This window comes from Eptatretus burgeri, chromosome 4 (genome assembly GCF_056783735.1).
Source record: "Eptatretus burgeri isolate ZD-2024b chromosome 4, Ebu_testis_v1, whole genome shotgun sequence".
Lineage (NCBI taxonomy): Eukaryota > Metazoa > Chordata > Myxini > Myxiniformes > Myxinidae > Eptatretus > Eptatretus burgeri.
This window is the reverse complement of record NC_140964.1, coordinates 97,345,855-97,366,430: the sequence shown is the minus strand read 5'-3', so window position 1 is coordinate 97,366,430 and position 20,576 is coordinate 97,345,855. Positions and strand designations below refer to the sequence as shown.

At 45.3% G+C, this 20,576-nt stretch overlaps 1 long non-coding RNA gene across 1 annotated transcript in view; it reads right to left on the bottom strand.

Moving 5' to 3' along the window:
* Positions 1-16,235: 16,235 nt before the first annotated feature.
* Positions 16,236-20,576, bottom strand: part of LOC147028724 (uncharacterized) — an 8,317-nt gene continuing 3,976 nt past the window's right edge. The window contains exon 2 of the long non-coding RNA XR_015057686.1: positions 16,236-18,394. This is a non-coding gene — a long non-coding RNA (uncharacterized LOC147028724). The remainder of the gene's footprint in view (positions 18,395-20,576) is intronic.

The window sequence follows — 20,576 nt, the reverse complement described above, 5'->3', positions numbered from 1 at the left end:
TAAAGGGGAACAAATGAGTGGAGGTGAGCAGTGAGCCTGGATTTATGGAGTTTAACAAGAAGAGGGTTACTGGCAGAACTTGTGTGCCCTGTACAAACGTGTTAGGGACAGCACCAACAGAGGGCAGAGGGTGCAAGCCCAAAAAGGAGGCGGTAGAATATAGAGAGGCTACCAACCTGCCTGCAATCCTCAAGTAACAGGTCAAGACTCTCAGCTTCGCTATGGGAGATCACAATGATTTTGAGGGCCTTGCTTTCCATGGCATCAAGAAGGGCAAGGTGTGAGGTAGGGGAACCTGCCCAAAGGGGAGAGTAGTACTCCATCAAGCTGCGAATGAAGGCCTCCAAGGTTGTAAAAAGTTCAGATTGGCCCAGGAAAAGCCTTACACATTGAATGATGCCCAGTTGGTGGCTGCCTTTAGAGGCCATCTTGGAAATATTGTCTGCCAATGAAAGATCGTGGCTGATGGTGAGAGTGAGACCCAGAAGTTTGCTGACTTAATCTCTTCAAGTGATTTGCTTAGGAAGTGGATGGGAAGGTTTGCTCGACGGTCCTTTCGGAGAGAGATGGTGAGTATGTGGGATTTGTCAGGGTTGAAAGACATATTCCCTGCATTGGACCAGCTCCTAATTCTGTCATGATCTGCAGAGAGGGAAGAGGATGCTGCCTGCCTGTATGATGAATGAGAAATGATACGGCAGTGTAGAATCATCACAAAAAAGATGGCCATGATTTTCCAATGGATCAAAAGCATCATAGATGAAGATGAGGAACAACACTGGGCTCAAGACAATGCCTTGTGGCACTCCGGTCTTGACAGGGAGAGGAGATGAGAGAATACTGTTAAGAGCTCTGTGCTGAATAAGGGAGTGGAGGAAGTCAGTGAGCCATGAGAGGAGGTGGCCTTGGATGCCATAAGCAGAGAGTTTGGAAATCAAAGTGGGGGTGCCAGACTGTATCAAATGCTCAAGATATGTCCAGAGAACCTCCTCTGATCTCATGCTTGAGGTTGAGGGATTCCATCCATTGTTGGGAGAGCAGAAGCAACATGTCCAAGGTGGAATGATCTGCTCTGAAACCAAACTGAAATCTGAGATCAGGCCATTGGAGAAAAGGTAGGATTTGGTGTCACCTGCATTATTAGATTGCATGACCATTGTAATAATTGGAAGCAAACTAATAGGCTCGTACTTAGGAAGATCTGTTCTTGCATCATTCATGTGTTTGTATTGCAGTGATGTTAGCTAACTTACAGGCACACGGAAACTGACCGAGGGAGAATGATCGAGTGCACAGAGCAGAGAGAGTATGAGCAAGACTCTTGGGTTTTGAATAGCTTGCTTGAGTTCCTAACATGAGAAGTCCACATGAAGCTGAGAGTTTACAGGATGGGAGTCATTGATGATGGCTTTGTGTTTATTTGCAAATTGTAGCTTATTTGACTTGAATTGTCTCCAATAAGGTTAGAAAAGTGTTTTCCTGAGTCTATAAGCCTTTTCTTTGTTCAGACAGAGGGTTTCATTATGGCAGATGAGCATCGTCCTCCCTCCATATATTTAACTTCTCCAGATGATCTCACCTTACATTTCCATGAAGGTTGGGAGATAAACAGGAGTGCCGATAAGCAGTCTGAGCTCGTTTGATCACCCATTGGGCTTGAGATATTTGCCTTTTATATTCAATAGCATTCTTGATCAATAGATATTTCATTACTCTTTTAATAACAGCCCTCTTTTCCCAGATAGCCTGTTTGCATTTGTAATTCCACCAGGGAACTTTGATTTTCTCACAGACAGAGCTTCTACAAATAGGGATTGTGTCCTGGGTAATGGTATTTATAGTTTTGACTATATTACTGTTAAAATTGTCAATGTTTTTATTTGCAAGCTCTTCCCTCACTTTCTCAGAGCAGTAGCTCGAAAAGCAGTCCCGTTTAGCCTTGGAGAAATTCCAGAAAAGGGAATCTGTCTCAATCATCTCGGTCCCTTTCCAATTTGATGTTAGTGATCACAGCAAAGTGGTCACGACCCAAACTATCATTGTGAACACTCTTTTAACACTTCATTGCTGCAGATGAGGAGACAAAGGTAAGGTCTTGTGGAGAAGTCTGTCGAGTGGAAGTGGATGGATGGTTTGGATTGGTCCTTTTTGTATTGGATTGGTCCTATTGCCATCATTTAAAAGCACCAAGTAAAATTAATCAATTATATTTTTGATGTATTCAGCATTTTTGTCAGCAAGTTTGGAGCCCCAAAGAATATTGTGGCGATTGAAGTCATCACCCCAAATAACCACCCTTTTGCACCTAGTTAAGACCCCCCTGGAGCATAATATCAACAGTTGGCAGGGATAATACCAAAATACGCAATTTGTTGCCTGTATGTCTGTCTGTCTGGATTTTTGACCGAAATACATTTGGTCGATATTTATCCAATCTCATCCAAACTTGACAGGAGGATGAGGGTCGCATGACGGAAGTTGTAGCGACTTCATCCCCCCCTCTCCCCCCTCTCCACTTCCCTCCCAAAGGTGGTTTTCTGCCTTGGGGAAAATATGTGTTAAGGTGTATATCCGTGTTAAGATAGTTAATCGTGGCATTTTTCCATTGATGCTTCTACAAAGCAATCACAACACCAATGACAATAGCATAATATTAATATTATAATTACAAAACAATACTCATCCTAATAATATCGTGTCTCCCCAAGGGTTTTTTTTTTCCTCCTTGGACAAATGCCATGTTAACGTGTATAAATAACTTATCGTGGCGTTTCATGGGGCACCCTCACCAGAAGTAAAATATATTATAAACCGCAAACAAGTATGATTACCTTTTTGAACAGTCACTGCTGCTGTTTAACATGAAACCAAAAGGGAGGAAACCTGACATTCTTGAGGAATTATATATTAACTGACCCGAGCCTAGATCTACTGTAATCTATATATCCCAGAGAGGATAATAACATGACCCTTCCTGTCGCTCCCATTGAGGGTGGGTATATTAGTTATAGAAAAGCATGATGGTAAGATTTTCCTTTGTGCAAGGGATTTTGATACTATTCCATTCCAGTTCAGCATTACATTTCCATGAAGGCAACACCATGCTTGACAAAGACCTCACATCCACCTCCATTCCCGTTTGTTCTGTTTCTACGTATGAGAGTATAATCAGAGATCTTAAATTGGTTCTGATGTTTAAGTCGGGTTTCTTGTTTTCAGATTATATCCAGTTTGGTCGTAAGATCACTGATAAACTTAATAAATGTAGGCCCATGTGTAGTTAAACATTTTGCATTTATTTTAATGTACCTCATTGAAGCTCGAAGAGTGAGTACACTGAACGGATCAGGACGTAACAGACAAAAACAGGATGCAGAACAAGCATGTGTATGTTGGACGAGATGGACAGAGGAAGCATGGAATGGACAAGATGGATACAGAAGGAAACTCCAAGGAGGGAAAATTGGAAGGAGAGATTTGGGTGGGGTTAATGAGGGTATAAAAGTTCATGGTTTTGGATTGGGGACAATCTGATCTGAGATGGTGGTTTTAAAAAAAAGGAACAAATGAGTGGAGGTGAGCAGTGAACCTGGATTTCGGTAGTTTCACCAGAAGGGGGTTGATGGTGGACCATATGTACCCTGTAGAAACCTTAGGGTTTCAATTCGATAACAACCATTATTCAATCGAGGAGTCCTGAGACTGTTTCAGATCTATCCGACTGCTTTTATTATCTGACATACGAAATATTTTAATGATCTCTTTGAAAGAAATGACCTCCCAACCCAGGTGTTTAATGGCTACAGAGGAAAATATATCTATTACCCCACACATGCGAAGCAAAAAGAGGGATTAAGCAATGTTGGTTTACTTCTATCTGTCTGTCCGTGTGTCTAGAAAAGTCAGTTTATGATCGAGGAACAACTTAATTTCAAATGAATGTTATATTTTGAACATTAATTGGAAAACAAACATTCAGATTAGCAGAACTTTGATTTCGAATTTGTCCCGATCACACATGTGCAGAAAGGAGTGAGATAATTTTTTTACTCAGTCTGCCTGTGTGGCAGTCAAACAAAATTGAAAATCATTCCAAACAGGACACTTACTATTTTTAAGGATGTCATAAAGGGCACAATCAACAAGCATGGATAACTAATGCAACGTGTTTGATAAGGTGGTGTAAAAGAGGTTAAAGTCAAAAGTAACCCATTGTGCTCAAATTACAGTTTATTTCAGAACAAGTTTTACTTCAAACCTTATTCACTGCAACTCTCTCCATTCCTCAGGGTTAATATGTGTAAACTTTGCTGTGACAACCATATTCTTCCTGTTTCTTATGTTATTTGAAAGATGCTTTTTAGCAGTTATGTCCATTATGTGAGTCTGATGTGACCGGTGACGAATTTTTCTGCCGTCTTGTCTGTCCAGCATTCAATGAAGCTCGTAAGAAGTGTATGAAATGTAATTATTGGGAAAATCCCCCAGTGAATAAAATGATGAGCTGTTAAATGTGGGTGAGGTTGGTCAGTTTGTTGATATGTTGAAGTTTATTGGTATCATATTATCGAAGTTCTAATTACTTGTTAATTTATTTGCTGTCATAGATGAATTTTGTATGCTGAATCATGCTAAAGAATGCATTATATCTCGACATCTGTATCCCGACATCACTCGTCTTGTGGACGTTTTTATTCTCATGTTATCTTTACTCTCATGCCTTGAAAGGGGTTGAAGAGTAAATAATAACTCCTAATTCAAACAACAGCGGTAAACTTCTAGAATTTTCTTTTTCGACGACCTTTAAAGTGCCTATTTTATTTCATTTTAATTATGTGCTTGAAAACTGCACAGAGTGAGTCATAAATCCCAGGACAGTTTTCACTGCTAACACAAGATTTGTTTAGATCATGTATTTGTAGTGTTTTTTTTTCAGATAATTCCAGTAACACATTCAATCAAGATGGTAGACAACAAACAAACGGACCCAAATGCAATACCCTCTCCTTCGGCGAGGGTAAAAAAGAGAAGTTTATTTTGAAGTGTTTTTTTTATAGGGTTTTGTTGTATTTTTTAATTTATTTTTATTTTCTTTCCAGGGGAGGGGAGCGTGGGCGACGACAGTCTTGGGTAAAAAAAAACACACATCAACCGCACAACACTACTTGACGAGACCTCCACCAACAACACTCCGTACACATGCACACAATCGCCAATCAAAGCTCAAACTACCAAAAAGTCCTGCCAACATCCCGACACTCCTTGATCTCCATAACTTCAAGGTACCTATCTAATTCTAATTTCAACGTATCTACTGTTTCTGCTGCAATTACCTTACCAGGGAGACCATTTCATGCATTAACTATTCTCTGAGTGAAAGTCTCCTACCTCACTACCGTCATAACTCTTCTCTTCTTTACTTTCAGGCTACAGCTTCTGGTCCTATCACTGTCTACTCTGCTGAATAATTCATCTGAACTTATTTTATCTACACCTTTCATGATCTGAAACATTTCTATCATATCACCTTATAACTTCCCCCTTTCTAGTGTATAAAGCCTTGTCTCCTTCAGCTTCTCCTCGTACCTGAGTCTAGCTAGGCACGGAATCAATCTCGTAGCCCTGCGCTGAACACGCTCGATGACATCTATGTCCTTCTTAAGTTGTGGTGACTAAAACTGCACACAATATTCTAGATATGGCCTCACTAAATTATTATACAATGTTAACACCACCTCTTTTGATTTGTAATTGATCCCCCTCCGAATACAGCCTAAAAACCCTATTTGCTTTACCTATAGCTGCCTGGCACTGTGCTGCCTGCTTAACTCCCATATCTTTTACCAGCCCCAGATCCTTCTCCTGTGTGACACACTCCAAAATTACCCCTTGCATATTGTAATCTCTATTTTCATTGTTCTTTCCCATCCCCAACACCTTACACTTGCTCAGGTTAAATTCCATCTGCCAATCATTTGCCCAGTCTGTGCAAATACAAATACTTTCCTGAATCTGATCACCACCCCCTCTGCTATCCACCTTCCCACCAAGCTTTGTGTTATCTGCAAATTTGGAAAGCCAACTCGTCGCCCCATTATCCAAATTATTGATGTAAATAATGAAGAATAATAGTCCAAGCAGTGATCCCTGAGGTACTTACATCCTCCCAGCAAGACATCCTTCCACTCACAGCCACTCTTTTCTTCCCATCACAAAGCCAGTTTGCAATGCAATCAGCTTCCTGACCAGCCACTCCACAAGCCCTCACTTTGCTGATGTGGTACCTCATCAAATTCCTTCTTACAGGTGAGATATACAATATCCCCTGCCTTTCCCTCATCTACCCAATCAGACACTGCTTCATCGAACTCTAAAAGTTTTGCTGGACAGGAACTACCTTTGGTAAACCCATACTGACTACCTTTAATTAGTTTGTATTTTATAAAATGGGTCCTCATCTGGTCCCAAATTAATGTCTCCAACACCTTCCTCACAATTGAAGCCTTATCTACTTTTCGATATCCAAACTGTCCCTTTACTTCCTCCACTCCAACCTGGATCTTCTGTAAAAACCCTTCTTCACCTACTCAATAGATACTCTCAGTTATTGTCAATTCTCTTGACTGTTCTTGTGTAAATGTTGAAGCAAAATACCTGTTTAATAAGCCTGCCATCTCGCTTTCATCACTAACCACTCTCCTGGTGCTATTCCTCAAAGGGCCCACACTGGTCCTAACCTGTTCTTTTCCCCTGATATACTTAAAGAAAGCCTTGCTATTATGTTTAATATTCTTAGCCACGTCCTTCTCATACTCTCTTTTGACTTGTCGAGTTATTTTCTTAACTTGCCTCTGTTTACTCCGATAGTGATATAAATCTAACTCCAGTCCTGTTATTTTAAACCTAATAAATGCCTTCTGCTTCTCCATAATAGTGTTTCTTATCTCACTACTCAACCACCCTGACCTCTTTCTGCTTCTAGTTTTACACCTCATTGGAATGTACTTACTCTGCACTCTACAAATTTTCTCCTTGAAGGTTTACCATTTTTCTGATGCTGATTGTCCTGTTGTTCGAGTCTCCCAATCAACATCACCCTACTCTCTCCTCATAACCTCAAGGTTTGCCTTCCTGAAATCGAATAACCTTACTCTACTCTCCTGAACTCTTACCCTTAACAGAATCTTTGCACATATGATGTTATGGTCACTTGATCCTAAATGCTCCCCTCCCTCCACAAACTCCACCATATTTGGATCGTTATTTAACAGGAGGTCTGACACTGCACTGCCCCTCGTGGGTTTATCTACAAACTAGGTTAAAAAGCAATCCTGGATTAAGCTAGGAAATCCTCATCCACTCTGCCCTTTCCCTGTTCCTGGACCCAATCTATCCCTGGCAATTTAAAATCCCCCATTATCAATGCTCTTCCATTAAAAGCATCCTACCAGTATCTTACTGTTTTTACAATCTCTAATGTCGACCCATACAAAATCCTCAACATTTATTCCTTCCTTAATGTCAGCCCTTTCTCTTGATGAAATGCTGTCCTTTATCCAGATTGCTACTCCTCCTCCTATTCTCTCCTTCCTATCACACTGATACACCTTGTTGCCTTCTAATCCTGTCCTTCAGTTACTCTCCTCCTAAAACCATGTCTCACTCACTGCAACTATATTGTACTCTTCGCTATCTACTTTGGCTTCAAGCTCTTCCATCTTATTATTTCAACTTCTGGCATTGGTATAGAATATGTTTAACTTTTCCCTTCCTGAAATTCTATTTTCTTGCCTGGCCTTACTCATCACAATTACATCATCAGTTTTTTTCCTTCACAGCATCCCGACCCTCCACTGACCTAAAAAAAAAAAAAAGCCTGAATTCCTTCCTCAATTCCCACTGCAAACCTTGCTGTCCCCTTTCTATTTAACTTATGGCCATCATTCTAGAAACACTCCCTTTGTCCCTGAAATGATTCCCACTGCTTCTTCAATGTATAACCTTCCTCCCGACACCATTCTTCCAGCCATTGGTTGACATCTATCACTCTGCTCATAATTTATATATCTTTCCTAACCTTGGGAGAATCCCAGAAAACATGACCTTACAATCCTCAACCCTTTGCTTTCAGCTGCTTGCCCAATATCCTGTATCTCTTTTTCAAAACCACTGAGTAAACTTTCCCTTTATCATTTGCTCCGAGGTGCACCATGACCAACTAGGACCACAACATAAAAAAACACTTATCTTGGTCTGGCTTAGGAGCTAACGCAGCCGCATGATACAAGGATTCTGTCCACAATTCGATATTGGGAAAGTAGATGAAGACTCTCATATTTCAGGAAGGTTAAATTTGAGGCTATGAGAGTTTATTGCTTCAGAATGGTGCAAACTAACAGATCAATTGGCATCTCAGAGAAATGCACCACCTTGAAGGAGAAAATGTGCAGTGAACAAAGCAAGTGCAGATAGTGGATAAAAAAAATAGAAGCACCAGGGTACATTAGCCATACAACGTATATGCAAAGTATGGGGCCACCGTACCACACGTATATGCCCAGCATGTGATGCAATCTCTTCCCGTGCAGTCCTCTCGTGTATATGTAAGTGGGCTTTGGTTTGAGTTGAGCATTAAGAGCCAGCATGGCTGCAAGAGGAGACCTAAGTGGCTTAGAACATGGTGTAATTGTTGGTGCGCTTTTCGTAGTTGCTTCAGTGATAAAGGCTGCAGAAATTGCTAGCATGTCACTTGGAACTGTCAGCCTGGGAAAGAGAAGGAAACACATCAACATGGAAGGGCAACAATGGGTGAAAGTGCATACTTGACAAGCATGATCCACAGACATTGGTCCAGACTATGAGGCAAAACTGGGGAGCAATGGTGGACAAACTGTGTGTGGGGTTGAAAACTGTCAGAAGGGAACTTCACAGGGCAGGGCACCACAGTTCACAAACTCCTAATAACCCTTGGCAACATTCGTTTGCCGGTCCAGTGGTGCAACGATCATCAGCAATGAACTGCCGAGCTTTGGAGGAATGTGATATGGTCTGATGAGTCATCCTTCACCATGTTTTTGATGAATGGACATGTGCACATGTGGTGACAGCCCAGGGAGCTCTACAGTCCCGAATGCCTGGTTACAACAGTAAAAGGTTCTGGTGGTTCCGTAATGGTGTAGAGGGTGTGTTATTGGCAGGGCCTGGCTCCACTCATTCCATTAGTAGGCAGGGTTGATGCAGTGCACCACATTACTGTTCTGAGCGATCATCTGCATTCCATGATTCAGCATTTCTTCCCTGCTGGGAGGGGTATCTTTCAAGTGGACAACGCTCCGGTCCACAGAGCACATGTTGTCATCAGGTGGTTAGAGGACCAGGAGGATGAAGTTACCCATCTTCCACAGCCCTCCTAATCGCCGGACCTCAATCCCATAGAGCATTTATGGGACTGTCTGGAGAGGCGCTGAAGACAGCGGTTTCTGCCTCCATCAAGCCAACGTGAATGGTCGGAATTCCTTGTGGAAGAATGGTACCATATTCCTGAACAACAGTTCCAGACCCTTGATGACTCCATGCCATGCCATATTCATGCACTGTGGATGCACCTGGTGGCCCAACACCCAACAAAGTGGCATTTTGTTGATGTTTCCATTTCTTGTCCAGTACCTATATATTCCAAGATGGTGTGAAGCTAGAAGTACAAATAGACCAGGGTGGTTGAACAGGGAGGTAAGGAGTGTTGTAAGGGATAAGCAGAAGGTGTTTATTCGTCCTCCAACGGGTCCACCAGAGGGGACTACAGGTTTGCTCTCCGTCCATCCAACCCAACTCTGGTTTTTCAGGCTTTTTTTCCCATAGCATTTAACATATTCAACTGAAACTTGGTAAATGGCTTTATTATGATAATTTCGAGAAAAGGTTTAAGTTTTTGTATGACAAGGAGAGGAAGAAAATCTTTTACTCTTGGCAACTCGCCACTTTACACCCTCGTTTGACTTCTTGCCTGGCAGCTCACCATTTTCAGTCTCGTCTTACTTCTTGCCTAGCAGCTCGCCATTTTTCACCCTTGTCTTACTTCTTGCCTTGCAGCTCGCCATTTTATACCCTTGTTTTACTTCTTGCCTGCAGCTCACCATTTTACACCATTAAAATATATATATATATATATATATATATATATATATATATATAAATATAAATATAATTAACACCTCTCATACACCTCTAACCAAAACTGCTGCATAAAGCAACCAAGAAGGCCAACACAAGGTTAGCGTTATGCTGTATCAAACCCTTCCCAAAGCTCCTCCAGAGCTATAAAGACATTCACAAATAGTACACACATGATAATCCCAATTCTATACACTCCCTCAGCTGCCAGACTGGTTTCATCACTGCTTGGCTAATCATCGGCGACAGCGCAGACAGCAATGCATACCAATGAGGCTCCCAAGCATGTACCACGTACAAACGTCAAAAACCCTCAATATATAGATAATAAAGAAAGACCCACCCACACCTCTCACCTGTGAATGGAAGGAATAGCCAATCAGCTCTCACTTAATCAACTAAACCCAGGTGACGAGGATTATATCAATAAATTAACATCTCTCATGCTCCTCGAGCCAAAACTGCTGTGTAAAGCAACCAAGAAGATCTACACAAGGTAAGCGTTATGCTGTATCAAACCCTTCCCAGAGTTCCTCCACAGCTATAAAGACATTCACAAATAATAGTACACACATGAGTATCCCAATGCTATACAGTCCCTCAGCTGCCGGACCGGTTTCATCACTGCTTGTCTAATCATCAGCGACAGCACAGACAGCAATGTATACCAATAAGACTCCCAAGTATGTACCACGTGAAAATGTCTATATATATATATATATATATATATATATATATATATATATATATATATATATATATATATATATATATATATATATATATAAATATATATATATATATATATATATATATATATATATATATATATATATATATATATATATATATATATATATATATATATTTGTCATGTCCAGGGGGTTTAGACTCTACCTGGACGGATGGCAAAGCTTCTCCGTTGAAGGCTACAACCGAGATTCGGAGATTAATGTGCACGATTTAACAGGGTGTAATGGCAGAGAGAAGATCCACCCAGGAGGAGCACGGGGAGGAGCACAGCAGAGGGGTGCTGCACCAGGACAGTACAAGGCTACAGTGTCTTAAAAGGAATACATTTAATGAAAATAAATGAATACTAGCCGGGAGGCGACGATGGTTCGCGGACATTATTGAACAATGCCACGACAGGTACAATTGAGTTAGTGGAAGCTTTTGAGGAAGCCCCACCATAAAAACCTATCTCTTCCATCAAAATTGACCAAATCAAATCGGATGTTTTATATGTTGTACTTATGGACATTACGCACAGCTTCTAGGAAATGAAATTGCAAGAAAAAAATAAATAAAAAGTTCAAGTGGGTGTGGCTCCACCCACAAGGGGCGTGGGACACCCTTCATACAAAAAGACACAACTCGACCATGATATCTAGCTTATGTCCAAGTTTCATCAAGATCGCATCAAACGTCACGGAGCTATGCTCTGGAGAGAGTCACAAACAGACAGACACACAGACACACAGACACAACAAAAATAGTGGTCACTGCTGGTGTCTGCGAACCAATTTACAATGGGCAATAATTCAAAAAGGAAATGATACTAACAATAAAGCAAATAAATCGTACAGTCGAGGTGCCTCCCACACTGACTCGACTACAGACAGAGGACACAAAATGAAAAGAAAAACCTTCCTTTTGAACTATTCCTTTACTTGGTTTGGCCCAGAGTTGATCCTTGTGGAACTGGAATCGAGGGGCTTCTCTCGTAGCAGGCGAACACATGCCAGGCAATCCACGAGCAGCACTCCATATCAAGGCTCAAAGCCCCAGTCTAACGGCGTTGAGTGCTCCGATTGTCCTCATCGACCTGACCAGAAATAAAAGGCCAGCGTCTTACTTCACCACGTGAGCCAAACCGCCTCAACATGAATGCAATTGCCGTGTCATCCTCTTTGGCGTGTGCTGAACCTCCGCTCTTTCCCAGGGTTCCCACTTATTTTGAGATGTCTTTTTTAAGGACTTTTTTTAAGGGCTAAAATAACCCCTTTTTAGGACCACATCCTAGAAATTCCAGGGGTAAATTGAGTTGAGTCACCTAGAAATTCACAAAGATAGTAAGTTTACAAAAAATCTATTTTAACAATGAACATACAGAACACAGCAGGAGCTTATTCAGTCGACAAGGCACAACGCACCACACAGCCAATTGGCAAATTCACTTCAGAGTTACTGTAGAATCAGCCAGGAGCAGTCACAAGTTTCCAGATGGCAACACTCTCAATGTTAATGTGTTGTTATGTTAAAATGTTATTGTGGGTGCTGCCACCTGCAAAGTTGCAGCAGCTCCTGACTGCTTCTACACTACAGACCAGTACATTTTGTAAGCTACATGTCATTGTAATATCCAATTAGGACATAGCAGGCAAGGATTTAGCCTTCTCCTCAATTTCTCTTTCTAGAACTTTGAGTTCCCCCCGTTTTTGCTTGGCAGAATTCCTGGGAGCATTTGATTTTTGTTTGTATTGTCAGAGAGCGTATTGTTCAGCTCTTTTATCGTGATGACAGCGATCACAATGGCGGCTGAAGTTTGCCGTGATGACCCGAATGCAGACACGTTACCACTTCGGCAGCCGCGCAAAAACAAAGCCACATACTCTGGCATGAGGGCGGGTGGGAATGAAATGTGCCCATGCCGCTTAACCGGTAAACAGTTTTTTTCAATAAAATATCATTTTTAGCCACGTCTCGCGTAGCGAATGTGGCTCTAAGGGAGCTCGGCATTGTTGTTCTTCTTCTTGGGAAGAAGATATAACATGGGAAGGAGAATGTTCTTCTTGTTTTGGTGAAGACAAAACCTTTAGGACTCGGCTCTTTTATATACAGGATCTGGATCTCCTTAAATACTAAACACCTGTACACATCCTCACATTGCGGGTGCCTTTTAAGAGCGTCTATCATGAACTTTTAAATATATTCGGACATTTGCTTTAAAGTTTCGAAAAGTTCACGTTACTATTTAAAGATTATTCCATTTAGTGTATTGTAATTTCATAAATACACTATTGTGGTGTAGTCATGCCCGCGGGGAGGGGCATGATGATGATGCATGATGGGCGTGATGGTGGAGGAGTGGCCGTGGGGTTCGGCGAGGGATATGAGGTGTGCACGCCGTCTGAGGTGTCGTAGTAATACTGGAGTCGGCCGGCTCGTGAGTGTACCGCGTACGGAATAAAGGAGAGCCGCGGGCACAGTACGCCCTGGCTCGCACTCGTGCAACACAGCCCGGCTCGACTGTTCCTCCGCTTCGTGTCTGCCTGCTAAGCATCTCCCGATTCAGTACAGTACAGTGGCGACGAGGATCTTCGAATCGACGTGTGTAAGGGCGGCAAATGACCCGTGCGGTTCCAGTCTACGGAGCCAAAGGTCTCGCCGGCGCGAACATGGCAAAGGGTCGGTGCATGGCAAACGTACGCGTGCCCGCCTTCGTCGGAATCTACTTCGGCCACGTCGAGTGGGCAACGTTCGTTCATTTGATTCATTTTCTTGTTCGTTTTGTCGAGGATACGCGTTTCGGCTCGAACGCGGCGTTGGACGTCGCGCAAGCTCTGGAGAATATCCGAGGTCTCGATGGTCGGGACACAGCAGATGGTCTAGGGGTCATCGCGATGGGCCAGGCACGCACGGCCATGCGCACGGTCTGCGGCGCGGGTCGTGGGCGAGCGTGGCAATGCAGTCACTCGGACGGCGGTCTGGGCTCTCGAGGTCGTCTACGGTGTGTGGGCCGAGGGTCATCGCCCATTGTTACGGTCATAGATGGCGGTGTGCGAGGCGATCCTTCCGTCCCGCGTCGAACCCTGCTTGCGATTGATCCGGAAATGACAAGATCAGTGGCAGGGGGGGGGGGAAGTGAGCGAGGCACGGATCGGGTGTCGAGTTGAGTCCACTCGTGCTGGCCGCGCATCGCATTCGGCTGTGCCGTGCAAATTCACGGCAGAGGAGCATCCGGCACGGTTCAGAGATCATTTTATTTCTGGTCTGCGAGCAGCCATTGACATTGTCTGCGAGCAGCCATTGACCGACATCACATTCGACTCGGCGATCGCGACTGTTTCATCTATCGAGCAGACACCAGTGACCGCGCAAGTCCGCGCGATGGCTCAAGTGCCGCAGGGTGCTCGCACGCCTAGCGGTGCGGGACAAGAGCGCGCACCGCAGCACGGTCGCACCGGGAGCGAAGGGGCACCGCAGCACGGTCGCACCGGGAGCGAAGGGGCACCGCAGCACGATCGCACCGGGAGCGAAGGGGCACCGCAGCACGATCGCACCGGGAGCGAAGGGGCACCGCAGCAGGACCCCAGTGACCTGGAGATCAGCCTGCAGCCGGGGCATGATGATGCCGGCGAGCCGGAGCAGGAGCCGGGCTCGGCGAGCCGGACCCTTTTGAGTCGGAACGGGTTCCGGTTCGTGCCTCCAGATGTGCCAGTGCTCTCTTCGAGACCTTCGTCGAATACCGAGGGTGAGGCGCTGGTGGCGGGGGCCGCGTCGATGCAGCGGGAGCCACCGTTCGTTGCTGCCTGCGGCGATGAGGTGCGCTCCAGGAGCGGCGAGAGCCATATCAGCTTTCGCGATGAGTTCCCGCGCTTCGGCAGGGTTCGTGAGGCAATGCGCATCGGTGTGGTTCAGGCAGCTTCAACAGGTGGCGGTGCGCCCGTGGCGTTAAAGGGAGTCGCGAGTCGCAGCATCAAGTCGACAACCAAGAAGCGGACTCGTGATGTGGGTTGTGGGTTGTTGTTCATGGCATATGTGTTTTTCCTTGCTCTGGTGATGCAGTTTAACGTTGTTGAAATAAATGCCAGCAGTTCTCATATAAAAGTGGATGTGGCGGAGATCAGTCAATGGGAGTTGGATTATGGTCAATGTGATGTGGGGGCGAATAAAGAAGGTTTGTTAGCCTCCAGTTGCTCCAGGCCGCAGGTAATTGCTTTGTCATGTGCTGGGATTTTATCAAAAAAGCGCGCTGTACGGAAAAATGAATTTACGATGCTTCGAATGTTATTCGTAATGATATATAACGAGCCTATGATTGCAGTGTGGTTTAAGTGGAGTTGCTCCGGTCTAGCGGCCGTGTGGGTCTCGGAGATCGACTCGGAACCAAGACTGGTGCCCTGGTCTGCGTTACCTCCACCTCTGATTGCGAGCACAACTCGCTGTGTTCGCTCAAGGCCGTTGGGACGGGCGTTGGCGTCTCGACTGATGGTGGTGCGTGAGTTGTTTTGGCGCATTAAATGCATGCAGCCAGCAGCGCTGTTCAGCGCCCCCGGCCAAGGTCTAAGGCTGGCGCCACGGCTTCCAGATAGCGGGCTGCCGGCCTCGGGATGTTTATCTACGTCGGGTCTGCCTGGGGGGAGTGGGCCGGAGGCGTTTGATGGGGCCGGAGGAGGTTAGCTCGAGAGGTCGTTACGACCTTGGCCAGGGTCATGTCAGCATGGGCCACCTGGGGGGGGGGCGTTTTTGCTGCATAATGCCGCTGTGCTTCTCATTTTGCTGCTTCATATCGGTAACGCGGTCAGACCTGACCTTTGCTGCTCCACTCGCTCGCATCAACACATTATATGATGTGGTGTGCTATTTTCATTTTATTTCCATGATTATTATACGAAGTCCTTCGTGTTCTGCATGCTTCTTATAATACTGATCATTTAATAATCATACTTTTAGGAGGGAGGAGTGTGGTGTAGTCATGCCCGCGGGGAGGGGCATGATGATGATGCATGATGGGCGTGATGGTGGAGGAGTGGCCGTGGGGTTCGGCGAGGGATATGAGGTGTGCACGCCGTCTGAGGTGTCGTAGTAATACTGGAGTCGGCCGGCTCGTGAGTGTACCGCGTACGGAATAAAGGAGAGCCGCGGGCACAGTACGCCCTGGCTCGCACTCGTGCAACACAGCCCGGCTCGACTGTTCCTCCGCTTCGTGTCTGCCTGCTAAGCATCTCCCGATTCAGTACAGTACAACTATTTATTTCGTAAATACGTAAATACACTATGACCGGTCTCACTATTGGCTTAATCAAGGCACGTGACGAAATATCGGAAGTTGTTGCTGCTGTTTTTTTTTCTTCTTCTTCCTCTTCTTGTTCTTCTTCTGGTGAAGACAAAACCTTAAGGACGCGGCTCTTGGACACATTTGTCCTTGTTTAGAATACTAGTGCGAGGAAAATGAAACACCCTTCACCAAATAACAGGAAAATCTGATTTTAATTGACTTTTATTGACTTTTGAACATTTTCCTGAAATTGAAGGACATTTAAGTACTTAAATTGTACAACTCAGAAATGTTGGACTTTTATGGGTTTTAAGGACCCGTACGAACCTAGTTTCCTCTCCAAACAATGCACCTCGTGCCTCCACTCTGATGACGGCTCTCCCAAAATGCCAAGCCAACTCCTTCTTCCTCTCAAAATGCGCAACGTCTTTCCTTTGACCTCGACCACGCCGATATATCATCCGATACAGTAGTCGGAAGCATCTCACAATCTGCCAGCCAACCATCCTCTTTTATCACGACTATATCTCCACGGCCTCCGGGGCGTGGCCTGTTCACCCCAAACACTGGAAGGCGGGGCTTCTCCTGCTAGGCGAGCTTCTGACATTATCCCCATCAATCGTCCTTCAGGGGCATGACTTCGCTTGATGTCAACCGATGAAGACGAGGCTTTCTGCCCGTTTGTCATGGTTTCAGGGACGCATTCCCCACCTTTATTGCCGATCTTTAAATACAAAAACATAGGGAAAAATTTCAGAGGGCTATCACATACTGGGGAACTTATTCTTACTCCCTAGGCTAATTAACACTGCACCACCCCTCGTGTGGTGACACGTAACACAAAAGCTCACAGGTTCCCTACTTACTCACATTGAGATGCCTCCTCTACGTCCTTGGACCAAACAACTCGACACAATGCTATATTCCCTATCAGATTCTTAAATCTACCCTCACAATTGTAACACAGCCTCCTCCTCGGAACCGTAGCTCCTGAAAGGTTCGATGTAGGTGTCACCATTCTGGCCTTACCACTTACCGACTCACACCTAATTAGCTTATTAAATAAATTAGAAGGGGCTGTGGGAAGTGAGCCATAGCTAACTTACCTATTTCCTTTTATGTTTTACACCCCTTAAACTCAACATTTCAAATATTTGCCTCGGCGGGGGGGGGGGGGGAGGAGTGCGCAGTCCTGCTCCTCCAGAGCTTGATCCATTCCTGCACTCAAATATCTTCCCCACCCACACAATCCAACATCTCATTTCCTCTCCTGTTGCCATTCAATTCTCAAACATTGCAATGCAAAATAGTGATCATGTTCCTATACAGCCATCACCTGCTTACATGTCATAATTCACATTCATTCTCGAAAAACTTCAATTCATTACGCATTACAAACTTCAACTTCACGAGACAATTTTGGTTTCCAAACCAATCCCTTTACCGACCATTGGGTCACTCTCACTCACTCTCATCCGAATTACCCATGTCCCTATTTCAAGCAAAAACGGAACCCTTGGGGCAGTAAACATCAAGGCACCTTACCCGAAGTGGAAGTTGTCGCAGGTTGGTCAGGTCTAAGTGTGTCATTCACCCCTATTAAATTTTGTCGCACCCTTCTGATCCACCCAGGAGTCTCCTGACACTGATAGGGAGTCAATCTATCCTCATGGACTATCTGCGGAAGTGTATGTGGGCCAATCTGAATTTTGAAGATCACATCAATCACTTGCTGAAGCACCACCCTGGGGTCCTTCCAGGGTGAGGTGAGCTTTGGACATGCACCCCTTTTCCTCCTGAGCCAGTAAAGCCAAATAAGGTCCCAAGGGAGAAAACGGGGTATATGAGCCCAGATAACGTATCTCAATTTGATGTGCAAGGAAGCCAAGCCAATTTGCTTCTTCGCAAACTTGTGAGCCGTTTCCATGTTCTTCCTCAATTATTTTTTTTTGTATACCTTGGCGAGGCTCGTGTGAGAGCTAAGAGGTTGTTGGCATAACTTTCTAGGGATGCTCCAACTGGTTCCTCTGGCGACGGTCCCACCCACAAATCTATGGGGACTTGCATTTGCTGACTGAACATCAACAAGGTGGGGCTGCACCAAGTGGTCACATGCTGTGCGGTCCACCACTTTTGTCTTCTGCATCACTGTCAATGGCAAAGTTGAGCTGTGGAGCAAGAAATCTCAGGGAACAAATTCCACAATAACACGACCAAGCCCTGAAAAGGAAAAAGGTAGAGGTCAAAAAACAAAGAAATGACAGGAAGTCAAAATTGAATCAATAATTTTGAAACACCCTGGTACGTTCATAATTTGGACAGGGAGGTAAATAGTGTTGCGGGCCGGGTATCAGCTGCGAGCACGACCTAAATAGTGTTGCGGGCCGGGTATCAGCTGCGAGCACTAGGTGGAGCAGTAGGGTCGACTCTACCGAGCACCCGTAATCCAGATCGTACCTTTCGGAAAAGTCCGAGGGTACGGGTCCCTTACCGGACCGTGAATCGTCAATAATTCCACCACGTGGTACAGGGTTATTTGCCAAACTTCAAAATACCTAGACCCATGTGGTGAGATATCCAGCATTCATACCCTCGACGGCACTCGTACGGGACGAGCCGTATGCATGGTCGACCCGTGCGTGACCCGAGCGGACGGTCACCGAGCTTCCATCGGCCCCAAATGCACACTACTACGCCAACAACCGCCTTCTTTACTTCTCCCAACACGCACCACGTTAAACCAAGAGAAGAACCACAAAAAACGAGCTGATACATTTAACACATGGGTTTATTTATAATGGGGGGAAGGGGGCGGAGCACACAAGGAGCAGAGTTACCCGACTATAAGGAAATGCAATGTACAAAGAGCAAGCACTTAACGATTTCTTCTTACTGATTGGCCCACAGACAGACATACACACAAATACCCAGAATGACATGGACCTTCCCGCCTCGTGCGGTCTTTGACGAGATGAGCGACCCAGACCAGCATCGCGATGTGGTCCGAAGAACCAGGTGCCAGCGAAAGCGATGGAAGAACCAGGCACCAGCGAGAGCAATGGAAGAACCAGGTGCCAGCGAGAGCGAAGGAAGAACCAGGCGCCAGTGAGACCCGAGCAGAGTCGAGAGCCTAGTCAGCGCTCGTCCCGCCAACCAAAACTCTCTTTCTTTCTCCGATTGCCACACAATCTTCTTCACCCTTGCCCGGGGGGGGGGGGGGAGAGGACGCCTCCTCCCTCCCTGCTCTCCCTCACTGGACGGTTTTGGTGTGCAAAATGTGCTCGTCGCCCTGTCATTGGCCAAAACGGGCGGCAAGTCTGTCGATTGGCCCGGAGGGCGTGGTGATGTCACGCGGACCACCTTTCTCACCGTCGCAGGGTCTGATTGGCTGAGCAGCGGCCCCCTCACTTGTAGCACGCTGATTGGTCGAGGGCCGCTGTGAGGCTCCTTCTTGAACTCCGCCCACCACGGGCGCCATGGCATCGGCCAGAGCGAGGTGAAGGTGAGGGTGATGCTGGTGTTGTAGTTATGAGGGGTGTAAAAATGAAAGAAAACCCTGACTATCAAAGTAACTTCGCAGCGCATGTACATTCAATTACCCATTAAACAAGGGATGGGGAGCTATCTATCCACATTTACTTATCGAAATAACTGAGCTATAGGACCTGTATGTTGAGTGCTCATGGCTTCCAGATTCGTAACTCTACCCCTCTCCTTTTTACAAACTCGTCCCGAGTCGTCAAATTTTTGTGTTACCAGCACGTGTAAGTTTTCCCCTCGTACATTTTACCTTCGGATCCCTGAGTGCGACATTTTTTTTTTTAATACATGTCCCCAAAAACAAATAACCTAATGTGCTGCGTAACTAACTAACAGACTCACATGGACAACGTAACTACAATTGCCGGTGCTAAGACAAACACACAGGTGGGTTAAACTTATTTACATTTTAAACTAATATTTACACTAACCATGGCCCAGGACCTGCCATCTGTGGGAAAGAAGGCACAATAATATCAGTCATTGTTGTGTGGGTGAGTGCACAGCAGCTGAAGGTCAGTCGTCCTCAGGCCTGCTCAAAAGGTCCCCCTTGAGTGTTTCAGCAGTGAACCTTCTTGTTTTTTCCTTTTCCCTACCCCCAGCTGCTGGAGGCAACTCACCCGAACATGGCAGGCCATGCACCGTCCCACAGGCCGTTTGAAGTGGCCCTTTTGCAAGAAGAGGTGGCCAGGCTGCTCAATGCAGTCGCGTGTTGGAAAGAAAATTTAAAACACTCGTAATTTGAGGAACACGGGGGGGGGGGGGGTTTGCTCCCTACACCCCCTGATCCGAATCCCGTTAATTTAGTTGAGACAGAGTGGTTCGAACCCCGCTCCTGAACACCAATTTGTTGCGGGCCGGG